Raw genomic sequence first — 27539 nt, 5'->3', positions numbered from 1 at the left:
ACACACACAGTCAACACAGTCCTGCCCCGTGTGAGTTCCCGACCTCCCCCAAGTGACCCCAGTCTCTCCCGGCCCGGAGCCCCACACACTCTGCCACCGCCCCACACTCTCCACCCGCTCCTTGTGCACACCCTGCCCCGCTCAAGTCAGCTCAGTTGCCAGGCTGCAGAGAATCCAGTCACCAATCTATGCAGGCCCACACGTTGCCTGAGGGCTTGTTGTTGGGTGGGGCTAGTCTCTAGGGTGGGCTGCCTGCCCTGGCTGAGCTGGATTAAATCGGTGCTCTAGCGGGTGGAGCAGACCCTGGGCTAGCAGGCCTCAGGGAGAACTCCAATGGCGTCTGTGTCAGCACGCTCACACCAGGCCACAACAATGGCCGCCGCCAATGTCCCAGTCCCTGGAGAGGTCTCACCCCTCACCGAGATGCACTCAGGGCCTATTAGGTGAGTCTCTTGTCACCGAAGCACTGTGCACCTTTCTTTCTGGTGATTTTAGGATGCTTTCTGGAACGGGTGAGTTTGTGCGCGGGCCCTTTAAGAGCCAGTTTTAGTTTCTTTGTGAACCGGGTTTTCTGGGGGTGCTCCCCAATGCTTTAGTAGCAGGCACAGTCAGATATGCCGCTGGTGTCGATTGTGCTGGGTCCACAAAATGCCCACAGCGGGGGCGCTCCCTGGCTCAGGGCCCTGCACCTCCAGGGAGGCTGCATACCTGTGAGCTGCTCCCGGCGGCCGTGAAGCTGGCGGCTTGTGAAGGTGGCGTTTTTCCTCTCCAGAAGGGAGTCTCTGCCTCTTCTACCCCAGTTAGGATTGTCCGTTGTTGCAGGAGTTCCTCTTATCCAGTTTTCAGTTCTGTCTCAGGGGTAATTTTTCCACGAGTAGTTGTAAATTGGCTGTGTCCACGGGAGGAAGTGAGTTCAGAGTCTGCCTACGCCGCCATCTTGACTCCGCCCCCCTTATTTAATCCTTAAAACAACCCTGTAGTAGGCAGAATTCTGAAATGGCCTCTGAGATCGCCACACCTGGTGCACATTTTTGTACATTTTCCTTGAGACTGTGAATCTCATAGATTTTACTTCCATAATTAGATTATGTTATATGGCACTATTGACTTAAGAAAGGGAGAGTATCTGGGTGGGCCAGACCTAATCACATAAATCCTTTAAATCTGGGACTAGAAGTCAGAGAGAAGATAGAGATTAGAAGTCAGATAGTGATTTGATGTGAGGGAGATTCTCTGTTGCTGGCTTTGCAGATGGAGGGACCACGTGGCAAAGAACGTGGGCAGTTTCTAGGTGTTGAGAGGTCCTACACCCACAGCTAGTAAGAAAATGACGACTTCAGTTCCACAACAGTAAGGACCTGAATTCTGCCAACAGCCTGTGTGCTTTGAAGGGGACCCTGAACTACAGATGAGAAACTAGACCCAGCTGACACCTGGGTTTCAGCCCAGTGAGACCCTGAACAGAGAATCCATTCACGTGTGCTCTATAGAAACTGAGAGAGATTAAGTTTGTGTTATGTTTAAGCCCCTGTGTTTGTGGTAGGTAATTGGTTTACAGAGCAATAGACAACTAACACAAATCCTCTGGCTCTTTCACTTCATTTTCCAAAAGAGGAATGGAGACTCAGTATTAATAACTCATTTTCTCAAGAATGGGTGGAAAGGATTTTAACACAAGACTTTTGACTCTGTGGTTAATATTTTTTCTAATGTGCCCTACTCTTTGTAAAGAAAAGAAGTTTGGAAGAAGAACTGAGAATTAGAGAATTAAAGTTCTGTTAAGTCAACGGTAAATTCTCATGTGGATGAGAGGTCACAAAAATGTTATAGGGAAGATCTCTCCCTTACTTGTAGCTCTATTAAACTTTTTATGTATCTGGGTGTTTTAATGAGGAACATAAATATCCTCTGTGAACTCGATTTGGGTTCGATCAAAAGATATTTGGCAAGAAAGCATCGAATGGTGTGGGGTAAGATTAACTGTCTTTCTGAAGCGAGACATGCATTTGTGGTTTGTGGCAACTTGCACAGTTCATGTGATTCCTCGTTACTTATTTCTTCCTTGCTGAGAAAACAGCATACCAAGCCCAACATTTTAACATTTTTCTTATGAATCACGTTATGCTATTTCATCACATGTTGCTACGTGTCCTATGGATTTCTAGGACTAAGAAAAGCAGTAGATAGCAAAATTGCCAAATAGGCCCCATATCTTATTACATTAAACAATGTGTATGTGTGATATCGTTCTGACTTCTAAAACTATGCAATTTACTTAGAGTTTTATTTTATTTTTAAAAATAAATTGATTTTATTGTTTTCTGGTTTTTGGCATGTGATTTGCATATTTTATATAAATGAGTAATTAAGAAAAGTCCTAAGGAGATTTTTTTTAAGTTACTCATAATCCTAATACCTAGAAATAATTTTTACTAGTTTTTTCTTAGCTTTATTCTGGACATAGTTTTATGTCTATATGCAAATAAAAAGGGTAGATGGAACAAAAATGAACATACTATAATAATATTTTTAAAATAAATAAAATAGAATTTTACCTGGGAGAAAAGAAATTAAAATTAAAGGTATGCTGGCCTTTAATTTCCTTACCACATGCCATTAGTTCCAGAACCCTCTGAAGCAGAAGTGGGAAAACTTTTTCTGTAGAGGGCCAGACATTAAATACTTTAGGCTGTGGGCCACACGTGGTGTCTGTCATGTATCCTTCTGTGTGTGTAGGGGAAGGGGTGGGGGATGTATTTTACAACCCTTTACAAATTTAAAACCATCCTTCACTCCAGGGCTGAACAAAAACAGGTCACGAGCCAACTGGTCCAAGTAAGAATAAATTATTACCCAAACATTGAGATTAATTTTTTAGTAAACTCTTTTCAGGTATACTACAGAAAATACACTGAAAGTACACAAATATACTACAGAATATACACAAATCATGAGCATACGGCTCAGAAAATTTTCACAAAGTGAACTCACTTGAGTAATAAACTGAACTGGAATAAAGGAAGTTCTATTTCTAGCAGCTCAGAAGTCCTCCTTCTGCCCGTGGCAGCCGTGGAGGTGCTGCTCTCATCCCTCTTTGAGAAAAGACTTGCTGCTCAGCTGCCAGGAGCATAATGAGCTGACTGCCCTGAGCAGCCACTCCTCCAGCGTCTGTGGCTGCTGAGGCCCGGCTCTTCAGACAATAAGAGCACAGTGGGCTTGCTAGGGCCTGGCCATTTCTGCCAGTGTAGAACTCTTCTTAGCTGGGAATCTTTTTGTAGACCTTCCCATTGGGTTGGCTGAGACTGTCAAATCTGCGTTACACTCTGAGGCTTTTCCTGCTCCGTGCTGTTTCCTTTCACAGGTGTCAGAGCAGCCTGGGGTGTGAAGACTTTCACTTCTCAATCATGCTTCCGTCCCACTTATAGCTCTCAAGAAACCCATTGCAGTCCTAATGCATCTCAGCGTCTGCTTCCTGGAGGATCAGACTGACACCTGTCCCCTTCCATCTGCTTCTCCACCCTATCAAGCACAACCACTACCCTAACTTCTAACACTCTGGGGAGTTTCCTGGATTGAACTTGGTATCAGTGGAATCATATACTATGTAGTCATTTGTAACTGGCTTGTTTTGCTCAATATTTTGTTTGCGAGATTCATCTTTCTTATTCTCATAGTTGTAGATTGTTCACTCTTGTTCTTTAGTTTTCCATTTTATAAATATACCACGATTTGTTTGTCCATCCTACTGTAGATAGACACTAGGTTGTTTCCAGTTCGAGGTTATTATAAATAGAGCTGCCATAAACGTTGTACATATCTTTTGGTGAACATTTCGCTCACACCCTTTGCTTGGGTTTATACCTAGAGGTGCAATTGTTAGGTCATATGGTATGCATATGCTCAGTTTTAGTAGATTTTGCCAAACAAATTTCCAAGGTTCTTTTATGAATTTACAAGCAATGTATGATAGTTCCAGTTGCCGCATAAAAGTCTTTTTTATTTTAGCCATTCTGGTGAGTGTAAAGATATATTACGTTATAGTTTTAATTTGAACATCATTGAAAAACAAATCCAGTTGACTACCTTTTACTATGTTTATTGGCTACTCAGATGTTCTCTTTTATAAAATGTCTTCGGGTATTTTGCACATTTTCCATTCTGTTGTATTCCACTGCATGAATTTTTCGTATTGATTTTTCATGTTCTTTATATATTCTGGATAGGAATCTTTTGTTGAATACATATATAGTTCAAATATATTCTACAGTTTTTATTCTTCTAACGTGGTCTTTTGATGAAAAGAAGTTCTTAATTATAATGTAATCTTGTTATTTTTTCTTTATGGTTAATACTTTTTGAGTCCTGTTCAGGAAATATTTGCCTACCCCAAAGTCGTGAAGATATTCTCTTATGTTTTTTTCTAAAAGCTTTGTTGTTTTAACTTTAACATCTAGCTTTTGACTTTATTTTTGTGTATTAAGTGAGGTAGTGGTTATGATTCATTTTTTAATGAATATTCAATTTACCCAGTGCCATTGATTGAAAAGGCCATCTTTTCTGCAATGCATTGAATATTCATCTAGATCATAAAAGAGATGATTTCTTATTTATTTATTTATTTTCCCCCAAAGCCCCAGTAGATAGTTGTATGTCATAGCTGCACATCCTTCTAGTTGCTGTATATGGGACGAGCCTCAGCATGGCTGGACAAGCGGTGCATCGGTGCGTGCCCAGGGTACGAACCTAGGCCACCAGCAGCGGAGCGCATGCACTTAACCACTAAGCCACGGGGCCGGCCCAAGAGATGATGATTTCTTTACTGTCAATTCTGCTCCATCGGTCTATTTCTGTTTCTTTGTACTATTACCATATTTGCCTAATTACTAGAGTATAACATAGATATATTATAACTAGATATATTTATAATATATCTTGATATCTAGCATTGTAACTTCCAGCTTTGTTCTTCTCCAAGAATGCCTTAGATATTCTTGGGTCTTTACATTTCCATATAAATTTTATAATTATCTCATCAATTTTCACTCAGTTTAATTAAATTAAATCTATGGAACAATTAGATGACAACTGACATTTTTACAATACTGAATCTTTCAAACCATGAATATGGTGTAGCCTTCCGTATATTAAATCTTTAGTTCCTCTTAGTATTATTTTGAATTTTTTTTTGGTATGGCAGTCATATATATTTTACTATATTTATTTCTAGATATTTATTAATTCAAATAATGTTTCTGTAGATTCTTTTGGACTTTCAATATAGCCAATCAAGTCGTCTGTGAATAATCATAGTTTTAATTCTTCCATTATAATACTTATAACCTTGTTTCTTCCTCTGTCCTTTTTTCCAACACTTAGGACTACCAGTAGGATGTTTAGTAGTGGTGATAACAGGCATCCATATCTCATTCTCAACCTTAGGAGAAAAACTTTCAGTAATTTATTATTAAGTATGATGCTTGGTAGATTTTTGTAGATGATCTTTCAAAGATTAAGGGAGTTATTTCTTATTATATATAAATGTCGAATTTTGTAAAGACTTTTTGCCTCTATTGAGATTATACCTTAATTTTTCTCCTTTTATTTATTCATTTATTTTCTAATGTTAAGCTAACTTTACATTCTGAAGTAAGCTCCTTTTTCTGTATTGCTGTATTCAATTTACTAATATTTTGTTTGGATTTTTTGCATCTATGATTATGAAAAAGAATGGTCTGTGATTTTTTCTTTTAATATCCCTGTCAGTTTTAGTATAAAGATTATCTTGGACGCATAAATGAGTGTTCTTTTTTTCTAATTTCTGAAATAATTTAGGTAAACTATTTTCTTAAAATTGTGGAAAAATCATCTGGAACTTGTGCTTTCTTTGCAGGAACATTTGTAACAATAGATTCAATGTCTTTAATAGATTTACTATTATTAAATTATCTATTTCTTTTTGTCAACATTGGTAATTTGCATTTCCAAGGAATTTGTTCATTTCAACTATGTTGTCAAATTTATTGGTGTAGGGGCCAGCCCCGTGGCTTGGTGGTTAAGTGTGCGCACTCTGCTACTGGCAGCCCGGGTTTGGATCCTGGGCGCGCACCGACGCACTGCTTCTCCAGCCATGCTGAGGTGGCGTCCTACATACAGCAACTAGAAGGATGTGCAGCTATGACATACAACTGTCTACTGGGGCTTTGGGGAAGGAAAAAAAAAAAAAGGAGGAGGCTTGGCAATAGACGTTAGCTCAAAGCCGGTCTTCCTCAGCAAAAAGAGGAGGATTAGCATGGATGTTAGCTCAGGGCTGATCTTCCTCACACACACAAAAAATTTATTGGTGTTAATTCATTATAGTCCATCCTTGATTTTTTATTATATCTAGGATTTGACTCTTACCTATTCTTTAATCATCGCTATTGGTAACTTGTGTTTTTTTCCTTTCTTTTTGGGCATTCTTGCCAGGAGTTTATCAATTTAATTAATCTTTTCTAAGAACTGACTCATGATTGCTGATTTTTCTCTACTATAATTATTTTCTCTATTTCATTGATTTCTGCATTTCTGATTTTATCTTATTTTTCATTTCTTCTACTTTATTTGTGTTTGATTTGTTGTTCTTTTTCTAGCTTCTTAAGGTGAAATATTAAGTCATTGACTTAGACCTTTCTACTTTTCTAGTGTAGGCAAAGTTATTAATTTTTATGACTTTAGCCACATCTCACAAATTCTGATATTTTCTAATTCAAATCTTTTCTAATTATCTAATTTGTTTCTTATTTCTTTTTTGAGCCATGGGTTGTTTAGGAGTGTGTTATTTATAAGTATTTGCAGCTCTTCTAGGAATATTCTTGTTAGTCATTTCTAATTAAATTCTATTGTGATTAGAAAACTTACTCTGAAATATTTCAGTTTTCTTGATATTTATGGAGAATTTTTTCTTGGCCCAGCATTTGTTCTATCTTGATAAACATCCTCTGTACACTGGAAAAGAGTATATATGCTTCACTTTGTAGATTAAATGTTTATTAACAGGTTTACTTTAAACCATTTACTTTAGGTCAAGTAAAGTAACATGGTTGATAGTATTATTCAAATATTCTCTATTCTGTTTGATTTTTTGACTACTTCTTCTATCAATTACTGACAGAATGGTGTTAAGAGTTCCAACTATGAAGCTGTGCTTGTCTGTTGTTTCCTTTGGTTCTACCTGTTTTTCTTCCATGTATTTTGAAGTTCTGTTATTAGGTGTATATACATTTGTGATTTTTATGTCCTCTCAGTGACTTAACTCCTCCTCTATGAAATATTTGTCTCTGGTAATACTCTTTAAAGTCTATTTTTTTAATATTAATATAATCTTGACAATTTTCTTATGTTTACTGTTTTCATGCTTTATGTTTTCATGTTTATTTATTCCAGTTTATCTCTTAAAATGCATCATTTATAGAAAGCATATATTTGGATCTTACTTTTTTTTTTTTTTGTGGGCAGATCAGCCCTGTGCTGACATCTGCCAATCTTCCTCTTTTTTTGCTGAGGAAGCCTGGCCCTGGGCTAACATCCGTGCCCATCTTCCTCCACTTTATATGGGACGCCGCCACAGCACGGCTTGACAAGCAGTGCGTGGGGTGCGTGCCCGGGATCCGAACCGGCAAACCCCGGGCTGCCGCAGCGGAGCGCGTGCACTTAACCGCTTGCGCCATCCGGCCGGCCCCTGGATCTTACTTTTTTATACTGTCTGACAATCTCTGATTTTTAAATGGAATGTCCAATCTATATATAGGTCAATTAGTTCATTTAGTGTGATTTATGTCTACCTTTTTGCTATATGATCTCTTTAAACGTCATTTTATGGGATTTCTCTCTCCCATCTACCATTTTCTGTTTTTAATCACATATGTTGTATTTTGTTGTTGTTATTGCATTTCATGGGGCATTTTCTAAACATATTTGTTTGTCTCCTACAATTCGTTTTAAAAGTTCACTGGTCCAATCTCATTCTTTTTTTTTTTTTTTTGTGAGGAAGATCAGCCCTGAGCTAATATCCATGCCAATCCTCCTCTTTTTGCTGAGGAAGACCGGCTCTGAGCTAACATCTATTGCCAATCCTCCTCCTTTTTTTCCTCAAAGCCCCAATAGATAGTTGTATGCCATAGTTGCACATCCTTCTAGATGCTGTATGTGGGACGCCACCTCAGCATGGCCGGAGAAGCGGTGCGTCAGTGCACGCCTGGGATCCAAACCTGGGCTGCCAGTAGCAGAGCACGTGCACTTAACTGCTAAGCCACGGGGCTGGCGCCCAACCTCATTCTTGATTTTGTGTAATTTCATCTTTGAAAACTTTGTAGTATTTGTAGGTTTTATGGTCTTTACAATATACAATGAACTATTTTTATGACTTCCTTTTCTGTTTCCTTAGGTATTTACTCTTGTGATATGGGTCTTTCATCTGCATTTTACTTACGTTCCAGTCCTTTATCTAGCCCCTTCCCCACCTAAGAGTTTCAAGCTGATTCCATTGTTATTATTACTTTGAATGAAGCTAATTATTTGTTAAAGAATCACCTGGAGAGAATTGAGGATAGTGCAATAAGCCAGTCAGCTTCTTCCTGGAATTATTGTTGCAAGTACCCTCAGTAAATTTGTTATTTTTTTTGCCTAGGGGACAATTTTCTTGTCGTTGTTATTGTTGGTGGTGGTGTTCAGGAGGCTTATTGAAGTCTTTAGGTTGCAGCTCTCTGTGTTGCTTCCAGATAATCACTTTATACATTTTCTCCTTGATCCTATTTTACCCTCATGGCTCCTCAGGCCAGCACCATGAACGTAAAAGAACCCGATCAGCACACTTTCTCCTTCAGCTCCTCTCCCTTTGCCTTCTGTGGTCTGAAACGAGGTATCCACAGGGTCTTATCCATTCTCTCATGTGCTCCACATATACCCCTAGTTCTTGTCTCTGTCATCAAGGGATGTTGCTATAGGCCATTTGAGACAATGCTCCTTAATTTTAAGAAAAGTCTGAGAAAAAAATAGGTCAAATCTCATCATTCTCCTGCATTTTGGTGCAGATTTTATAGTATTTTGCAAGTATGCTTTAGATTTCAGTTTTTCTATATTTTTAATATATATTATTTTCCATGAGTTTCAAAGAAAAGGAATGAGAAAAAAAAAACTTTACTCTGTTATATTTAACTAGAAGTCCAGCCAGTACTTTTTGAAGCTTTCAGTTTATATTGCACCTTTTACATGAAGGTGATAAAGATAATGTCAAAGATTTGTGATAGTTCCTTTGCATGTCAGGTGTTTTAGGATTTCTTGAATCCTACAGTACAAATTTTACTGCACCTTGAATAAAAGCTTCAGTTCAAGCAGTACTTGTTACAGGAGTTAGTGTAGTATAGAGGTTAATGTCATGGTTTGACATTACACAGGCCTGGGTTAAATACCACACATCTGTTGTATGATAATTAAGAAAATTGCTTAATTTCCTTAAATCTCAATTTCTATTTCTGTATGTTGGTGATAAAAATACCTACCTCACAGTGATATGGTAAGGATTAAATGAGATAACACAGAGAGAACAACTGGTATATAGTTATTGCTGAATAAACAGTAGCAATTTTGATTATTAGTCTAGATAAAGATATTTGATTGAATCAAATTATAATATTAATTGTCATAGAGTTTTACTGCAGAATTCCACCTTCCATAATCTTTGGGTGGAAAGATATATAGGTAACTCTCCCCATACAAGTAAAAGTATTTTGCTGGAGAAACAGATGAATGGTTAACAATGATTCCCATGTCCTAGGACCTTGCTATCTGAGAGTTGAGCTTACTGGGAGAAAAGTTTTGCTTGAGGAAGAGTTGCCAGCTGGTGGCATGTTATCTTTTGTCTACACCCTGACCTTTCAGCTTTATAACTCCAAATGTTTATGTAATGAGAACTGCCCTTTTAAAATTGACACAGTGATTAAAATTGAAAATGAGAGCTGAGACTGTGTTCTAATAAATAGGCTGGATCTGAGCATACATCTGTCCAGCAAAAATCTTCTAAGCAAGCAGACACACATTTCTTTGCTTGTATCGAAAAAGTGAAGGTGACGTTTATACCGTTCAATAATTTTTCTCTCCATCTGTTTATTCAATGGTGAAATTTAAGTTGGCAAATGCTGCACTCGCATTGATACTACTCCTAGGCTATCTTTCAAATATTCATCTTTTAGATGGATACATCCAGAGCCTTGTTGATACATAAATTTCTTATAAATTTCAATATATAATAAAACACCCCTTTAAGAAGAGAACTATAATCAAAGCAGAACCCACCCTACTCCAGCAGTTCATCTTGCTAACAGACCCAGCAGTTCCGTCAGTTTCTCAGATCCTATGACAGGTTGTTCTAACTACTTTCCTCACTTCCTATCATATATATAACTTTCTTTATACCTGAATAGAGATGAGTTGCAATTATTCAAAACCATCTTTCTCAGTGACTAATGGGGAAAAAATCCCTAAAGCATAATAGAATACCCATAGTAACTTCAGCTTTATGCTTTTCAAAGAACATAGACATTCATAGGAAAGATTTAATAGCAATACAACATTTTTATTCAAAAATAGTTAAAATCAAGTCAGATGTGAACTGGACTCTAGGATTTTAATTTTTCTTCTTCCTTACCTTACTTTCCTCTACCTAAATTCTAGTCACTGTTGCCTTCTTCTTGTTCCTTGAATATGCCAAGTTAGATCATTTGACTAGAATGTAGGACCTTTATCATTAGCTAAACCCTCTCATTGGAATACTATTCTCCATACTTTTATAGGACTGACTCCTTCTTAATTCAAAAGCCCTGCAAGAGGCCTTTCCTAACCACCACTCTTTAACTCAGTGCCCTCTTTTATTTTCTTCAGAGCTCTTAACACTATATAAAATTATTTTATTTGTTTTTTAAATACAAACATTCTCCCTCCACTGGAATGTAATCTGTATGATAGCAGGGACTTTGTTTTTCACTATTTCCTGTGTGTAGAAAAGGGATGTATTATATATATATTACACCTCCTTGTAAGGTAGTAGGTGCTCAATAAATAGTTGTTGACTAGGTGAACGAATGAATAGTAGTTGCCAACCAGATTTCAGCTTTCTTCTAAGCTTTATTGAAATTTGTTTCCAACACCTTTTGTCTTAAGCTAGGATCTAAAGCTGATCACATTAAGTCATGGTGACCACACTTAGCTTATCTGTGCTCTGCTTTTCAGGTAAATAGAAGGTGGCTTCTTTTATTTCAAAAGCCTGAATCTCTTATTTGTCCTTCCACTAAGTCCTATATCTGAATTTGAGGGATGCATCTAAATTTTACTCATTTGCTAGGAAAAGAATATTGACATCACTGAGTCAAATAAGTTTGACTCACTCTTTACTTGCAAGTTGTTCTAATTGTCTCCCTCCCGTGGGAGACAAAATGCTTGTGGCATCTGAACATGCCAATTTAAAATATTTAGACATTTAAATATTCAAGTAATAATAAAAATGGTTTTTCTATCATTCAGGAATCTACAAAAATCCTGAGAAGATAGGAAAGTCCCATCACTTTGTAAATGTATTTTATTGAAGCATGACACCGTTTTATATGCTTTAAGAAAGGACACTAATTGTTAAAAGTTGAGGAATGTAAGGGGTCTCAAAATCATTCAGTTCAACTACTCTTCCAGTGCTTGGATTCTCTGTATAAGACTCCTTTCAAGTTATTGTCTTGTGAGCCTGTGCCTGAACACCTCTATTAACAGAATTGACATGATAATTTGAGATAGTAAATTCTATCTTTGGACAATTTTGATTGTAAAAGAAAAAACTCCTGTTATATTAAGTGGTTAAATATTTTTCTGAGGTGTCCTTCAATTGGTTCCATTTATATTCCATAGTACACACTAAACAATTTTATTTCCAATTACCAAAATAACTTTCCTTTTAATATTTCTATTGTGTAAACAATACAGTCTCATTATAAAAATTCAAATAATATAAAAGGATATAAATTAAAAAGTATCTTTTTCTCACTCCACTCCGTTAACCCTACTCTCTAGAAGTAGCCACTATCAAAATTTTCTTGAAGATCTTTTCTCACCTAAAAACGCATAAATCAGGCCAGCCCTGTGGCTTAGCGGTTAAGTGCGTGCACGCCACTGCTGGCGGCCCGGGTTCGGATTCCGGGTGCGCACTGACACACCGCTTCTCCGGCCATGCTGAGGCCGCGTCTCACATACAGCAACTAGAAGGATGTGCAGCTATCACATACAACTATCTACTGGGGCTTTGGGGAAAAAAAAAAGGAGGAGGATTGGCAATAGATGTTAGCTCAGAGCCGGTCTTCCTCAGCAAAAAGAGGAGGATTAGCACGGATGTTAGCTCAGGGCTGATCTTCCTCAAAAAAAATAAATAAATAAAAATTAAAACGCATAAATCTACTAATACAGATATAAATTATACAGATTTTTAAGTGCAGGTTGGAGTGTAAAATACACGTTATTCTGACTGACTTTTTTATTTTACAACTGATTTGTATTTCTCTATGAAAATGTATAGGTCTACTTTATTCCTTCTATTAGCTGCAGAGTACTCTGTTGGAGAAATCTTGATTGATAGAAGTTTACGTGCATGTAATGTGAGAATATGTGTAGGATAAATTTTTCAAAAGAGGTGTGTTGGGTCAATTTTTCTTTTATTTCTGAGCAAGAATTATGCTCTTTTTGAAAACAATTAATTAGTACTTTGTTTTAAACTGACATAAAGCAGTTACTTTTCTTTCAAGTTTTATAGCAAGTCTTTTCTTTGATAGGAAACAGTATGAAATAGGTATATTGTGCCTAAGATTCAAACTTCTTTCATTTTTAGAAGAACAAGATGAAATTTTCAATATTGCCTCTGGTTAGTACCTTTAAACCTAGAAAATGAATCTACAATTTTTTGAAAATTGGAAATAATACATGTTTTTACAGTAAAATTGTGAGAGATTAGTTGTTAAAAAAGTGGCTGATACTTTCTTTTGTTGGATTTCAAAGATAAACTTCTAGAAATGCATCTACTTTTATAATTCTTCTGTAATAAAAACTTTATATTTTGAAATGAATTTAAACCTACAGAAAAGTTGCAAATATAGTACAGAGTTCACACATACTCTTCACTCAGATTCCTATAGTATGAATAATTTCCAAAGCCATTGTACAATTATCAAAACCAGGAAATTAACGTTGGTCTGCTACCATGAGCTTAACTACAGACCTATTCAAATTTCAGTGTTCCCCTTATGTTCCTCTTCAGTTCTACAATCCAGTTAGGATCCCACATTACATTTGGTTGTGTCTCCTCAGTCTTCTGCAAGCTGTGACAATTCCTCAGTCTTTCCTTATCTTTCACAATTTAACACTTTTTACGAGTACTGGTCAGTTATTTTGTAGAATGTTTTTCAATTTGGTTTTGTCTGATGTTTTCTCATGATTAGAATGAGATTACGCATTTTGGCAAGAAAATTACAGAAGTGATGTGTCCTTTTCACTACATTATAACAAGGGGGAGATACTTTTCATATGTGTTATAACTAGCGGTGTCAACCTCAAGCACATGGCTAATGTGGTGTTTGCTAGGTTTCTCCAGTGAAAATTTACTATTTCCTCTTTGTAATTGATAAATATCTTGGGGGAGATATTTTAAGGCTTTGCAAATATTCTGTTTCTCCTCAAACTTTCATCAACTGCATTTTTCATCCACCGGTGGATCTTGCTTGTAGTAATTATGATTATAGTATTTACCCAACGATAATTTTGTGTTTCTCTCAGTCCTACATTTATTAATTGGAATTCTTCTGTAAAAAAGAGCTACTACTTCATTTGTTTATTTACTCAATTACTTATTTATATCAATATGGATTCTTGGATATTTATTTTATCCTATGTTATAATTAAATACTATCATTATTTATTTATTGCTTAAATTGTTCCAAATTTGGCTATTGGGAGTATAATATAATACCACAGACTGGGTGGCTTAAATAACAGAAATCAAGTTCTCACAATTCTGGAGGCTGGAAGTCTAAGATCAAAGTGTAGGCAGGTTTGATTTCTCCTGAGACCTCTCTCCTTGGCTTGCAGAGTCTGGCCATCTTCTCACCTTGTCCTCACATGGCCTGTTCTGTGTGCATGCACAGCCCTTGTGTTTCTCTTCTTATAAGGACACCAGTCCTAGGGCCCCATCCTTATGATCTCATTTAACCTTAATTATCTCCTTGAAGGCCCTGCCTCCAAATACAGTCAAATTGAGGGTTAGAAATTCAACATACCAATTCATCACGTAGCGTTTCTTTATCTTCAAGTGTCTTTGATTAGCAGTCAAAGTTGGCTGCCACTCATAGCCTCTCCTTCTACGCTGGCAATTGGCTTCTGCTAAGGCTGTCTTGTTTCCCTGGTTCCTCATTCTGCCTTCTTCCTCTGCTTCTCTGTAGTAGGAAAAGAGCTATGATGATGCTCCCACAATTTCCACTCTCTTCAGACATTTTTTTTTTTTATTTTTTATTTATTTATTTATTTTCCCCCAAAGCCCCAGTAGATAGTTGTATGTCATACCTGCACGTCCTTCTAGTTGCTCTTCAGACATTCTTAATGCAAGCAGAGTCATTCCTTGAGCTCTTCGGGCCTGGCTGATTGTAGATAGACCACATGATGTGCAAGATTGGTAGGTGTTGATGTCCTCTCAGAAACCTTTCTTAATTTGGTACAAATTCCATTGGATTTGGCAGCTCTCGGTCATAGTTTGTGGTTTCACTGTGCTTTCCTAGTGTTATTGCAGATGGAGTTTCCCCCTGTTTTCCATTCTCTTTATTGTTTTTAGTTGGCTTCAAGAAGAGTGAGGTGAAATGCCTTTATTTGGTCATTATTTTTAATTACCAATAAACTAAGTTATTCATTGTTATTAATATTACAGAAGTTCTAAAGAGAGAACTGAAGACATTAATGGAAATTGTATACTGATAAATTTTAAAATTTTCCTCAAAATATTTTTTGTTATTTATAATAATATTAATAATAATAATTTGTTTGCTAAATATAATAATAATTAAAATAAGAGACACCAACATTTATTGGACTCATTCTATGCCAGGTATTGTGCTAAGTATCCATAAAGAAAATCTAATTTACTCTTATAGCTACTCTAAAACAGAAGTAACAGTATTAAATTTTACAAATGGAAATATTTGTTCAAGGCCACATGAGTGATAAATGTTAGAGCTGGATATTAAATACAAGTCTACCTACCTAAGTTACATGTTCTCAATCGCTGTGTTGTCGAGACTATCTTTGGAAGAAAAGAAATAAAAACAAAAAAAATAGTACAAAAGAAACAACAATAACAACAAAACGCACCTCAATATTTTATAATATTATTTCCTTTACTGATTATTCTATTTCCAATAACATTACTGCAATATATGTTAACCCATCTTATAAATGTACTCATAGAATAAAACAAACACATACCGTGATCACTATTACATATAATTTTTCACTTGCAAAAGCAACATATTGCCTCTACTGTGAGTAGCCTATTTGTTTCATAGTTATTTACTTCTTTATACACCAAATCTACACAGGAAACGAAACCCTGGCACTGGTTACTTTACACTAATATAGCCAATACGGGCTGATGCAGTTTTCTCTCCGTGCCCAAATATCTATTAACATGAAGAAAATCTGGATTATCTGGTACTGAATGTGCAAAAATGAGTTTAGCTTTCTGTGCTGGATGATTGAATGCATCTTTGGATCAGCCGATCAAGGTTTAATTGAACTACAAATCCAATGATAATTGGAATAGAACACCAGTCCAAAACAGGACACAAATATTCTAAGCTTTAGTTAATGAACAGAGGCAAATGGAGACTTCTGCTATATTCACGGCATCCTTTGACTGTATCAGTCATTAAAAAAATATGGCATTGCAAAATTTAAAATGAGGAGTTAGCAATAATTATGCAGTAGCCACTTTGTGCTCAATAAATGAGACTAGAAAAATAAAATATTTACAATAGAATATTTTTAAAATAACTTAAGTCCCCATTTGTATTTTAGGTTCTTCAAGGCTATATATGTCTTCATACAATATTAATACAGTATTAGATTGCTAAATACGTGTTTTATTTGTATGTGTGACTGGCTAGCCTTTGAAGGGACTAGATTAGTAGATGATAAGGTATAATAGATTGCATTTATTATAAGGGTCATATCAATCGATAAAAAAGGTTTGCTTACTGAGTAAGAGGATGCATACTAATTAGTACTGCAGTTGCCACTGTCAACATTTTCATCTGGTGTATTGAGTGAGCTCATTGGTTTAGAGTTACCAAAATTAGTTAAGACACATGCAAATTCACTTAACATTATCACCTTAACAAGGTTTGAGAGCTGTGATGTTTATTTCTGAAATATTTTTGAAAGTGTTATTACTTAAAAAATTCACAATTACAAATGCACACAAAACTAAAGTAAAGGTGATTGAGTAGGTCAAAAATGACAAAATTATGGAGATGGAGAAGAGATTAGTGGTTGCTAGGGTTAGAGAGAAGAGAGAAGAGGGAGAGGGCTGTGATTATAAGGGGTAGCATGAAGGATATCTTTGTGGCGATGGAATAGTTCTGTATCTTGATTGTGGTGGTAGTTGTAGAAATCCACACATGTAACACACATCTTACAAATGGCGCATGTAACAAAATGGCACAGACACATTGTATCAATATCAATTTTCTGGTCTTGACATTATTTTATAGTTACATAGGATGTAATCATTGGAAGGAACTGGGTGAATGACACACAGGACCTCTTTACTATTTTTGCAACTTCTTGTAAATTAGTAATTCTTTCCAAGTAAAGTATAAAAAATGATCGAGCAAAGTTAATCTTGACTTATATAATAGTTGTGTGTTTTTTTTCTCACCGCTTACGTTTAAATGTTTTCTACAATTCTAGTTTGAATGATGCTATTTACAAGCTGTCCATACTGAGCTTTTGACAAGCAGTTGCAGGTGGCATATCAACTCATCAACTGCATCGTGTACTCTTGCTGTTAAGTGATGAACACATGGCATTCAATCTGATATTTTCCTTTCGAGGGCAGAATTTCTCAAGTGTTTTGATCGAAACACTGTTGTGACACTTGCTCGTTTCTACCTTTATTGCAAATATGGTTTTATATATTTCACCAGTACAGTAAAAAAATGTGAAATATTGAAGTTGTCCTGATTTTATAGTTTCTCTGTGATGTCAAGTACACTTTGAAACAATATATCAATATTCTGTCATTCACTGATTCTTTCTTGTGTTCCTATATATTAAACTTAGGTGAGTGGTGTAGATCTTCCTCACAACGCATAAATAATGCGGCAAGACACGTCTCTGGCATCTTAGAATATATGTATAAAAGTAGATGAGAAAGATATTAGAACTCTCTTGCCTTGCCTGTCTCTGTTAGTGCTAGGAACCCTGCACAGGCAAATACCCCATCTCATTGTTTCAATTCGCATTTTCTTAAGAATTTGAAATTGAACAATTTAATATTTATTTCCTATTTTATGAATTGCCTCTTTGTAGTGATTTGCCTATTTTTTCTGCTTAGATAATATTTTTTCCCAATTGATTTAAGGAGCTGCTTCTGTCTAATTATATGAAGCTTTTGTTGTATATGTTGCAAATATTCCTCCTTAGTATATATTTAACGGGAGGAAGGCAAACATGGTGTGTTCAAGGAACTGAAAAAAAATGCAAGCAAGCCTGATATGGCCCGATGAACAGAATGAAGGGGAGCAGGAGTGAAAAACCATCAGAGATATAGAAACTCAAAGGCTGTGTGAGGATTTTAGTTTTTATCCTAGAACAATGAGAAACCATTGAAATGTTTTAAGTTGAGGTGTGGGTGGGATGAAGTATGGAGGTGATGATGGTGTTGTAATTGAGGTTTATTATAAAAATTCTTTGAAAATAATCTATCTAAAACTCTTAGCAAAGAGAATGGAACATAGTAAGTATTTAACAAGTATCTGAATTCGTTGTTAATATGAACATAATGATTACTATTAACATTTCTGTCAGAAGGAGTCTCTGAAGTCTGGTGAGGCTAAGTGATTATTCCAAAGCCACAGCTATAAAGAATCACAGAGAGCTGTTCCTAGGCTACATCTCATTCTCCTGATATCCAGAGTGTGAGTATGTCTACGGTGAGCAATGCTGAGCTCACAACACAGATCTCACCAAGGGAGTGATCCTGTCACAGACCAAAACATTAGGAGTATTAACCACAACAATTCAATCTCACTTTGGATCGCTCTGATGGGAGTCATGCCACGTGCATGTGATTAATGTGTCGGCGGCCAGAAGACTCAGTTACAATAGCATTTATGCAGAATAGGTTTTGGGAAACAATATTATCCTCATTATAGGGTTAATCTGCCAGGATTTACAAGTGCCATTTTTCAAAATTAAATAATCTACAAGCTTTGTGTTCATAAATCCACATACTCTGTGGGCCCTCAATAAATACTAGTTGACTGACTGACAGATAAATACCCCCATAAACAGATAAACACTTCTAAAGTGAACTGTAGCCATATATTTAAAGAGGCAGTATCAGGTCTGTGTGTATAAACTAGAGATTAAATATACGAGAAACATAGCAAAAATGCAATAGTGAAAATCTTTCTAAATTATGAGTTCCTTGAATGGCAAATGAAGATAAAGTCCAGCAATTATTAAAGTTTCCCAAATGAAAGTTTTGTAAAGTAACTTTGCTCCACAAAATGGGTGCTCTTTAAAGATTATAAACAAATCCATTTTTGTAACTTCAAATCTTTATTCTACTTATCAATTAATTTGTAAATAATGGAGATAGTGATCTTGTAAATATGTGTGACATTTCTTGAGAAGGAATTATACAAGGAAACAGCAGAGACAAAACTAAAGATCAAGAAGTGGACGTTTGATTACACTCTTTCCTCTCAGTTTTCATTATGCTGAAGTCTCATTAAATATCCTTATCTAAATCAATGAGTATATCTCTAATAATTTAACTGAAATGTAGCAACACTTTGACTAACAATCTTGAGTCCAATGCTTACTAGTTTTATGAACTTAGGCAAGATTTAACTTTTCAGAGCTTAATATTTTTTCATCTCAATAATGAGAATAATTCATTACACAATTTCTTTAAACAAAATATTTTTTAAAATTTGTATAATATTCTGTACAGTGCTGAGCATTTAATGGGCATGAAATAAGTCTCATTTACTGATATTATTTATTAATTAATAATGATAGTGACAACATCCCCAGTAACAAAGCTCCATTTAGCATAATCTGTCTTGATTATGGGACTGTAGTGGGAAGTTCTGGTTGTGGCAGCTGAATTTACAGGATGAGACAGTAGAGTAGCCTCTGGAGGACAGGACATGTCTGGCTGAGAGGAGGGTCCTGTTCTCTGGGTTGGCATAGGCTGGATGCTTGAAATGAGTGAGTTTCTCTGGCTAGATGCCACGGAGAAAGTGAGGACCACACAACTGCCACAAGCTCCCCTTAAGGGGAGGATAAAGGAAGTAAATAACTTTTAGTAAGAGGTAAAAGGAAATCCAGACCCTGGAACGAAGACAGGATCCAGCCTATTATATTAAAGGTCAAAGAAGAGGATTTTGTTGCTGTTGTTATTTGTTTGTTTTGTTTTAAGATCTTGGAAGCCCCACCCCTTCAAGTTATGTTGTGTGTAGACGTCAGTCATGCCCCACACGGAAACTGTTTCAGCGGTGTCACCGTCACTCCATGTACGACTTCATTTTCTACAGAGGTTAGAGGTTCTTTGTAAGAAGCACTGTAAAAGTACAGTGACATATTTTAAAAGTTGATCCAAGCAGTACAATTTGTGAATATCATATTAATAGGGTATTAGTAAATACTGTTATTGGGGTATAAAGTGGCTCATAAATGTCTAAAATTATGCTTTTTCTATACTCATTCCCTCACTTCCATTCTTTCACTAGAAGTGAGGCTAAGATTGGGTGGAAGGTGCAGGCCTGCTGTGCTAGGCATTGTATTTGCCTTTTCGTCCAACCATTTCAAATGTTTTCTTCTTAAGAGTTCTTAATAATTCTTTGAGAAGCTATTTTTAGACCAAATTTAGTTGAGAAAATTGATGTTTAGAGAAGAAAAGTAACAAGCCTAATATTAAATAACAAGAGGTGGAATTTGAAACTAAGAACGTCTAAAATTCAAAAAGACATACAATGTTTCTGATTGAAAAGACTTACTATTACAAGGAATTAAGACAATTCCTACATTTATATATACATTTAATAAAATTGTGATCAGAATTCCAAGGTATCTTGTTTAACAGGTCAAAATAATTAAAAAATATATATGGAACAATGAGAGTGTAAACATTGCCAAGAACTTTTGAAAGAGAAGAATATTAGGGAAGAACTTACCCTATCAGTTAATAAAACTTATTATAAAGCTGAAAACAGAACAATTTGACAGTGGCATAAGAATAGATAAATCAATGATTGGTTCTGGCCATCATTAAACTCCTAACTAAAACTACATGCAAAAATTAATTCTTAAGGACTGCATACTTCTAGCTGTCTTTTTCTCTATCTCTTTTCCTAGCCCCATCCCTACCACTGCTCTTACCCCACTCATCTGTCTGTCTATCTGCCACATCAGAACTCTCCCTCTCTCTCCTTACCTGTCTGTCTGTCTATCTATCTATCTATGTATCTATCTATCTATCATCTATCTGCCTTATTTATCTATAGCATTTTATCCAAGGTAACACAGAAGAGATATTGGAAAAGACTGAGAGGTTTGATTACAGAGAATGCTTTCAATGTCTTTAGAGAAAATATATCAACAACAGAATTAAAACACAGCATAATTAAAAATGTTTCCAATGCATATGATAATGGGTTATCCCCAATACACGAAGAGCTTTTACTAATGAATAAGAAATAAATCAAATAGCTCAATTGTAAAATGTATAAAGGAAATTAATAGGTAAATCAAAATCTATATGGAATGTTACCTGTGCAATGATGTCAGTTATTCATTAAGACACCATTAGAACCTCTGTCAAAAATTAAGTAGTCAAGATTCTACCACCTCTATTCCTCACAATTTTCTTTTACTTTCTCCTCTTAACCTATGACCAGAGAATTTAGTACTCTACAAAATTTGCTCTTTCCTAAAATTCTTCTTTCTCCAAAATTTCTAGACTTTCCAATTAAAACCCACAGTTGATTAGAGCTACTAATATCAGCAAGAAATTGATTTTAAAAACTATACACTAAGGTGAAAGAAGGCTTATACCTTCTAAGTTATTTGCACTTTCACAAGTAAAAGACACAAATGTTATTAATCCTGTTTCATAGATTGAGAAGGCTAAAGGATTGTACTGATTGGTTATACACGATTCTGGAGAAGGCTATGTTTAAAATTAGCATTAAAATTCAGGGATGACTATCTTCTAAAGAGGTTAATCTTCATCTTCAGAGATATAAATACTCCACATGAAATACTCAAGCTCGTCTTTTAAAAACATGCAAAAGTTATCAGAGAAGACCCAAACCTAGAGAGATTTGTATTACACGTTGGATTGACTTTAAACTGTGACCCAGAGGAAAAACTCCATAGCAGTGATACTTGATATTGCACATGATAATAAAGTCAGAAGAACAGTAAATGGTAAAGAACCATGCAGTCAGATGCAGAAGTTGGATCACTTAAGTACCTGGACTAAAAGATGGCAAATGCTAGAAATCAATGCAGATGAATGTAGAATGCTGAATCTTGAGAAGAAAGAGAGTCAATGTTTGCAAAAGTAAAACAAATAAAACAAGATAAAACAAAAAAAACCACTGCAGCATATTGCCTGAAGACAGATTTGGAAGCTACGGAAAATTTCTCCAAAGCAGGCAATATATTGTGTAGCCCTCCAATGATGAAGGCAAAAAAGACAATGACCCAGTCCCTCTTGAAATACTGTATAAATTACAGGGAAGAGGGAAGGTTTTCAGACGCTATCTAAAGAAGTAACTAAATCTCTGGAGTACATTGCTGATATTCTTAGCCAGATCTATGGATGGAAAAGCATGAGTGGCACACAAGGCAACAATTTTAATGGCGCCAAAAATTAGAATTTAAATTTCTTTCACATTTTTTGTCAAAATAGTTTTATGAATTGCCCATAGGCAGTAAACAAAATATTACTTTAACAATTTGAGTATCTTTCAATAACTCTGTTATTCAAAAAGGGCAGTAAACAAAATATTACTTTAACAGTTTGAGTATCTGTCAATAACTTTATTATTAAAAAAGAATCAACATCTTGACATGAAACTAATCTTCTAACCCACTACATCCCTCTCAAAATATTGAATCGAAAGATGTACACACGTTTTCTACTTTAGAAAAACATTATTTTGAAAATAATTCCTGTTGACAAGTGCTAATTTCTTTCTTCCCTAACTCTCTCTTCTCTCCCTTCCCTCTTTTCTCTTTTCTTTCCAATGGCAGTTGGTAGAAAAATTTTTGTTTTTTCTTTTCCTCAACTTTCTGTTGCTGCTATCTTTAGGAAGATCCTAAAAACATATTTCCTCTAGTTTTTCTTCCCTTCGCTGTTAAATTCTTCGGTATCTTTGCCATGATGGACACACAGTTAACATTTTGGTGATTGTAAAATAAATTTTACAAGATCCATAACCCGTGATAGTCTTAAAAGCTATTATATGCTCACTGTGTACCAGGTATTATGTTAAGTGCTTTATTTTTTATTTTTATCAGAATTTTATTAGCTAAATCCTATAATTACCCCATTTGCAAAGGAGGACACTGAGGCTCAGAGACATTAAGATCACAGGGCTAGAAAGAGGTAGAGATGAGGATCCTGAAGGCAGAGGTGTCTGAATCTAGAATACTACTGACACTCCACCATACCACTGCTCTGTAGGTCCTGCAGACAATACTTTCAACTCTTGTGGGGACACCATATTCATTAATAGTTTCTAAACTCTTCAAGACCTTTAGACATAACATTACATTCTGTAGTCCCCTGACAAGTGAGGAACTGTGCCAGGTCCTGGGAGAGACAGGGTGTTCCATCTCTCTGCCTCATTTCCTTGTACTGGTTTGTAAAATCAAACGAAGATTTATGAACTATTTAGTGAACAACCTGGCTTTATAAAGAACATGTGCAGCCTGCTGGTTTCATAGATTTTCCAGACTATAATATAACCATTTTAGCTTATTTACTTTTTTCTATTTCAGCAGATAAAAGTGACCAAATTGACACTCAGCCCTCATCTTTGTCTCCTGGTTGAGACTATGGCAAGTATCACTTCAGGTTTTTATCATCAGCAAAGGCACATGCAACCTTGTTTTGATAGTCATCTGAGCAACTATCAAAGATACATTACCATTAGAAGGAGAGGTGAGAAATGAGTGTCAAATTACTAAAGACATGATATCCTAATTAAAGGAGTCCTGTGTAGAACGCCAGAGAGAGTACAGATAGAGCCAAAGTGATTGTGAAAACTTGTCTCTGCGGACGTCAGTATCCTAAGAGCTGGTCCTTTAATTAGAATCTTTAATTTTGTCTAAGCTCAAGACGGGAAAACTCATTGCAGTCATCCTGCCTAGAAACCGAGCTGCTTAGAACAAAAAGATTTGTCCTGGAAAAAGAAAAATCAGGGTTATAAAGTCCAAATATATAAATATGTATATGGACTATCATTTTCTTGTAACAAATGGTAAAAAGACACGCAGGTGACAGTGAGGGAGCCACGTGGAGGGCCTGCTTTATCACCGTCCTCTGACTATGTTTCCCAAGCAGCACTCTCTCCAATCCGGAGCCCTGGGCCATCATTAGTCCTTGCACATGGAAGCAATGAAGGTGTCTCTTCAAGTAAATCATTTGAGGATTTTTATAATCTCAAATAAAATTTTCTAATATTTTTTTCTAAGTTTTCCAGGTTTAAGGTTTTAATCTTTTTTTATTTATTGTGCTGCAGTTTTGAAGAGCGTGAGGAGAAGCCCTGGATAAATGGTTGGATGGCAAAATCTGTGCTATACGGTGCTCTGTGAAAAACTAATGAGTTCTTTCTTTTTCATATTATCACTGTTCTAGCCTCTGATGCTTAAACAAGTAATAGCATGTAGGTTTATAAACCTTTGGCTGTTGGTCAGTAAAATTGCTGATAAATATATTTTAGAAATTACACGGAAAAGAAAGTCTGCATATAAATTTTCTCTTCAACCCCCAGAAAGACCATAGGTGTCCGTTTCAACTGAACATATTTTCCAATGTTTCTTTATGATATCAGGATAAAGAAAATTGTATGTCAAAAAAAAAACAAAATAAATCTATTTCAAATTGCAACTTTGAAAATTAATAACAAAATATGTCAATAAGGCAGATGCTATGGAATAAAGGTAAATGTTTCTTACTTCATTACTGATGAGGATTTGATAAAATAACAAATCATTGCAAATAACTTTTTTGTAGAATTAATGAGAATGAAGTCAATAAGGGGAAAAGTACACTGTTCTAACTCCTTTTTTTGAAGGTTTTAAGTCTCTGTATGTATTTCTGGTATTAAGTAGAATTGATTTGTGTCTGCCTGTTAAGTCTTAGATATGGACTTGGTTAGAAAATTATGAAAGCTGAAAGGGTCTAATCCTTATCTAATAAGGGAAAAATAGAAAGAACACACAGTGAGAATCAGTACAAAATGTGAAGTCATAATGACGTTGACCGTTGGATTATTATTCTTTTATATTTATGCATTTTTAAGTTCAACATATATAGGAATGAAGGCAGGAAGAAGGGAAGAAGGCAAGAATGAGGGGAGGAAAGTAGAAAGAAAAAGAGGAAGAGTGGAAAAAATGAAGGAGGAACAAAAAGGAGAAAGGCCAATGATTACTGATGAGTGGGTGATGAGAACTGAAAAACATACAAAAGGGCTTTAAGTCCCATACTGCTTCTTTAACACAATTCTAGCTGTATTTTTTTCTCAGTGTTTACACAAAATATCACATCTGTCCTTTCAAGATAAATATCATTCTTCCTTCTCTTGGGCTATGATTTTGAAAAAGCCTTACTCTAATTTTGAATTATGTATGCCATTTGGACCTTCAATTTATTCGTGGCAGCAAGCACTTTGATGAGTGTACTGTTTGTCCTATAATTGCTATCTTCCAGTGAGCATTTTGTTCCATTACGATCTCCTAGAACATTTTATTCTCAAAAAGATGTGGCACAGACTGACTCTTCATTTTAAGGATGCTCCTTTAACTTGTGGTTTTAAAATATTTAAAATTATCTTTTGAATGATAAAAAGCGGGGAAAAAAAGAATGATCGGAACTGGGACACAGTTTTAAATTCATATTGAATATTTCTACTTTTATTTTGGAAATGAAAATATATTATAGAATGTAGCTTGACATTTATAGACAACTCATTCATGATGATAGAATATAAATAATCTATATTATTTTGTATAGATTAATATTATAATAATTATTATTATTATAATATAAATATGTGGATAGAGAAACAGTAATTCTGAGTGCTTTTTAGCAAACCGTATTTTTTAACCTTTCCTTAAGCAAGTTTTATCATAAATGCAGTAATGCTGATTTTTAAATCAAGACTATCAGTTCAAATATTGCTGGGTTTCTTTTTATTTTGATAAGTAATAAATAATAACTTTAAGAGTTTTATGAAGTTACCTTATGGCCCACACACCATCTTTGTGATTTTTGAAAATGAGCAATGAGTGATTAGGAAACTATACATTTTATTTTGAGTATATTTAAGTAATTTAAAATCTCATTAATATTGTATCAAGGCCCATATGAAAATATCTTGTGAGAATTTACTATGGAAATAAATGTTTACAATGCATATATACTTGTAAAAAATGATCTGAGGTGACACACAGAATAGCAGCATGATTATAAATAAAGTTAGAGAGGTCAAAAAACATATTCTTCAACAAAATGTGGTTGACAAAAAAAATTATAACAGGAACATATGAGAAGGCACTACTATTTAGATTTAAGCAGAGGTCTGGGCTTTCAGATTGCCAAGTTAAATAAGAGTACATTTCTCATTATATGACAAAAGAAAGCATACCAAATCTTCTGACAAGAAAAGGTAGGGTTCCACTATGCAAATAATATGGTAAATAATTCTGCTAGAAAGAAGCCAATTCTCAAGACATAGGTTATAGATGGACTTATGTAAGTATTTAGATAGAAATTTCCTAGATGTTTTGGGAGGAGGAGGGAATATTATGGCTTCCCATGACTATTAATTTTTCACATCCATTTACCAATTTATTACGTAACGATGTTGTATTCAGTGCGGGGAGCAGCACCCTTTTCCACTTGCAGTTCTCTGCCTGAAACGCTCTCATTCCCTGCTGCATTTAAGTAACTCCTACTCATTCCTTATGCCTCATCACAAATTTCGTCTCTGAATGGAAGGTTTCTCTAAGCGTACATAAGCTGTCTCCTAGCACCCCAATATGGCACTTTTCACTCTGTGTTGTTATAGTTGATTTACTTCTCTCCACGAGACTATAAACTTCCTGAAGGCATGGAATATCTTAGTATTTTATTCCTAGTACCTAACATGGTCTTTGACAGCTAGTAGATCCTCAATAAACCTGGTGATGGATGAATGGATGAATGAGTCAATGTAGGTTTGCACGGGGGAGTCTTGTCATCAAGAAAAAAACTTGTCATCAAGGGTTTGGGGTGAGGCAGTTGAGTTAGGAGAAGTGAAAAAAGGGGAAAAACAGCATTATATATATATAGAGAAGGGTGGGTGTGTCTCAGCCTCAGTGCTCAGATTTCACCTGTTCTCTTGAGTAGCTTCCCAATCATTAAAAGTCAGCATGGATATTGATTCTTGTGAGTGGAATTTGGTGAAGGATGAGAAAAGGTTTGGTTTAATCACATTTCCAAAGCTCAAGCTGTTGTATACTTGAAGGCTGAAGGAAAGAACCAGAGAAAATCTTGGTACAATTCTATTCTATAAAATGGAATTTTCATGCATTCATTTTTTATAACGTCTCTATCATAGTTGCCTTTGAGGAAGGCAATCTATATTTAGCAGGAACTGCTATTAATTAGTATTCATGGGCATAGGCTTTCTTTCTGTTTGTTCTAATGTTCCAAAATTACAAGGAAAAAATGCCTGCCATTTAATTATATTAAATCGGATATGTGAACAACAGAATTCTGGTGTCAAGGACTGTATTAGCAAATTGTGCCAATTAGAAACACACAGCAAGTACCATGCACTTTTCTTTTGCATTGATGGCTTTTGAATCATATAGTGGCATAGTAACAAATACAGCTAGCATGGTATGACTGTCACATTTTCCACACGTTCATTTTTAGCTACTTTGCCTTTTAAAGAAAACATACAATGTGCTGTAGGCCTACA

The 27539-nt window shown here is 35.5% G+C and overlaps 1 long non-coding RNA gene across 1 annotated transcript in view; it reads left to right on the top strand.

Moving 5' to 3' along the window:
- Nucleotides 1-325: 325 nt before the first annotated feature.
- LOC147916491 (uncharacterized) overlaps nt 326-27539 on the top strand; it is a 79118-nt gene continuing 51904 nt past the window's right edge. The window contains exon 1 of the long non-coding RNA XR_015553011.1: nt 326-443. This is a non-coding gene — a long non-coding RNA (uncharacterized LOC147916491). The remainder of the gene's footprint in view (nt 444-27539) is intronic.

This window comes from Ceratotherium simum, chromosome 8, assembly GCF_057802395.1.
Source record: "Ceratotherium simum simum isolate JZ-2026a chromosome 8, ASM5780239v1, whole genome shotgun sequence".
NCBI classification, from domain to species: domain Eukaryota; kingdom Metazoa; phylum Chordata; class Mammalia; order Perissodactyla; family Rhinocerotidae; genus Ceratotherium; species Ceratotherium simum.
Note: the sequence above shows the minus strand (reverse complement) of the source record. Positions and strands in the feature narration are given on the sequence as shown.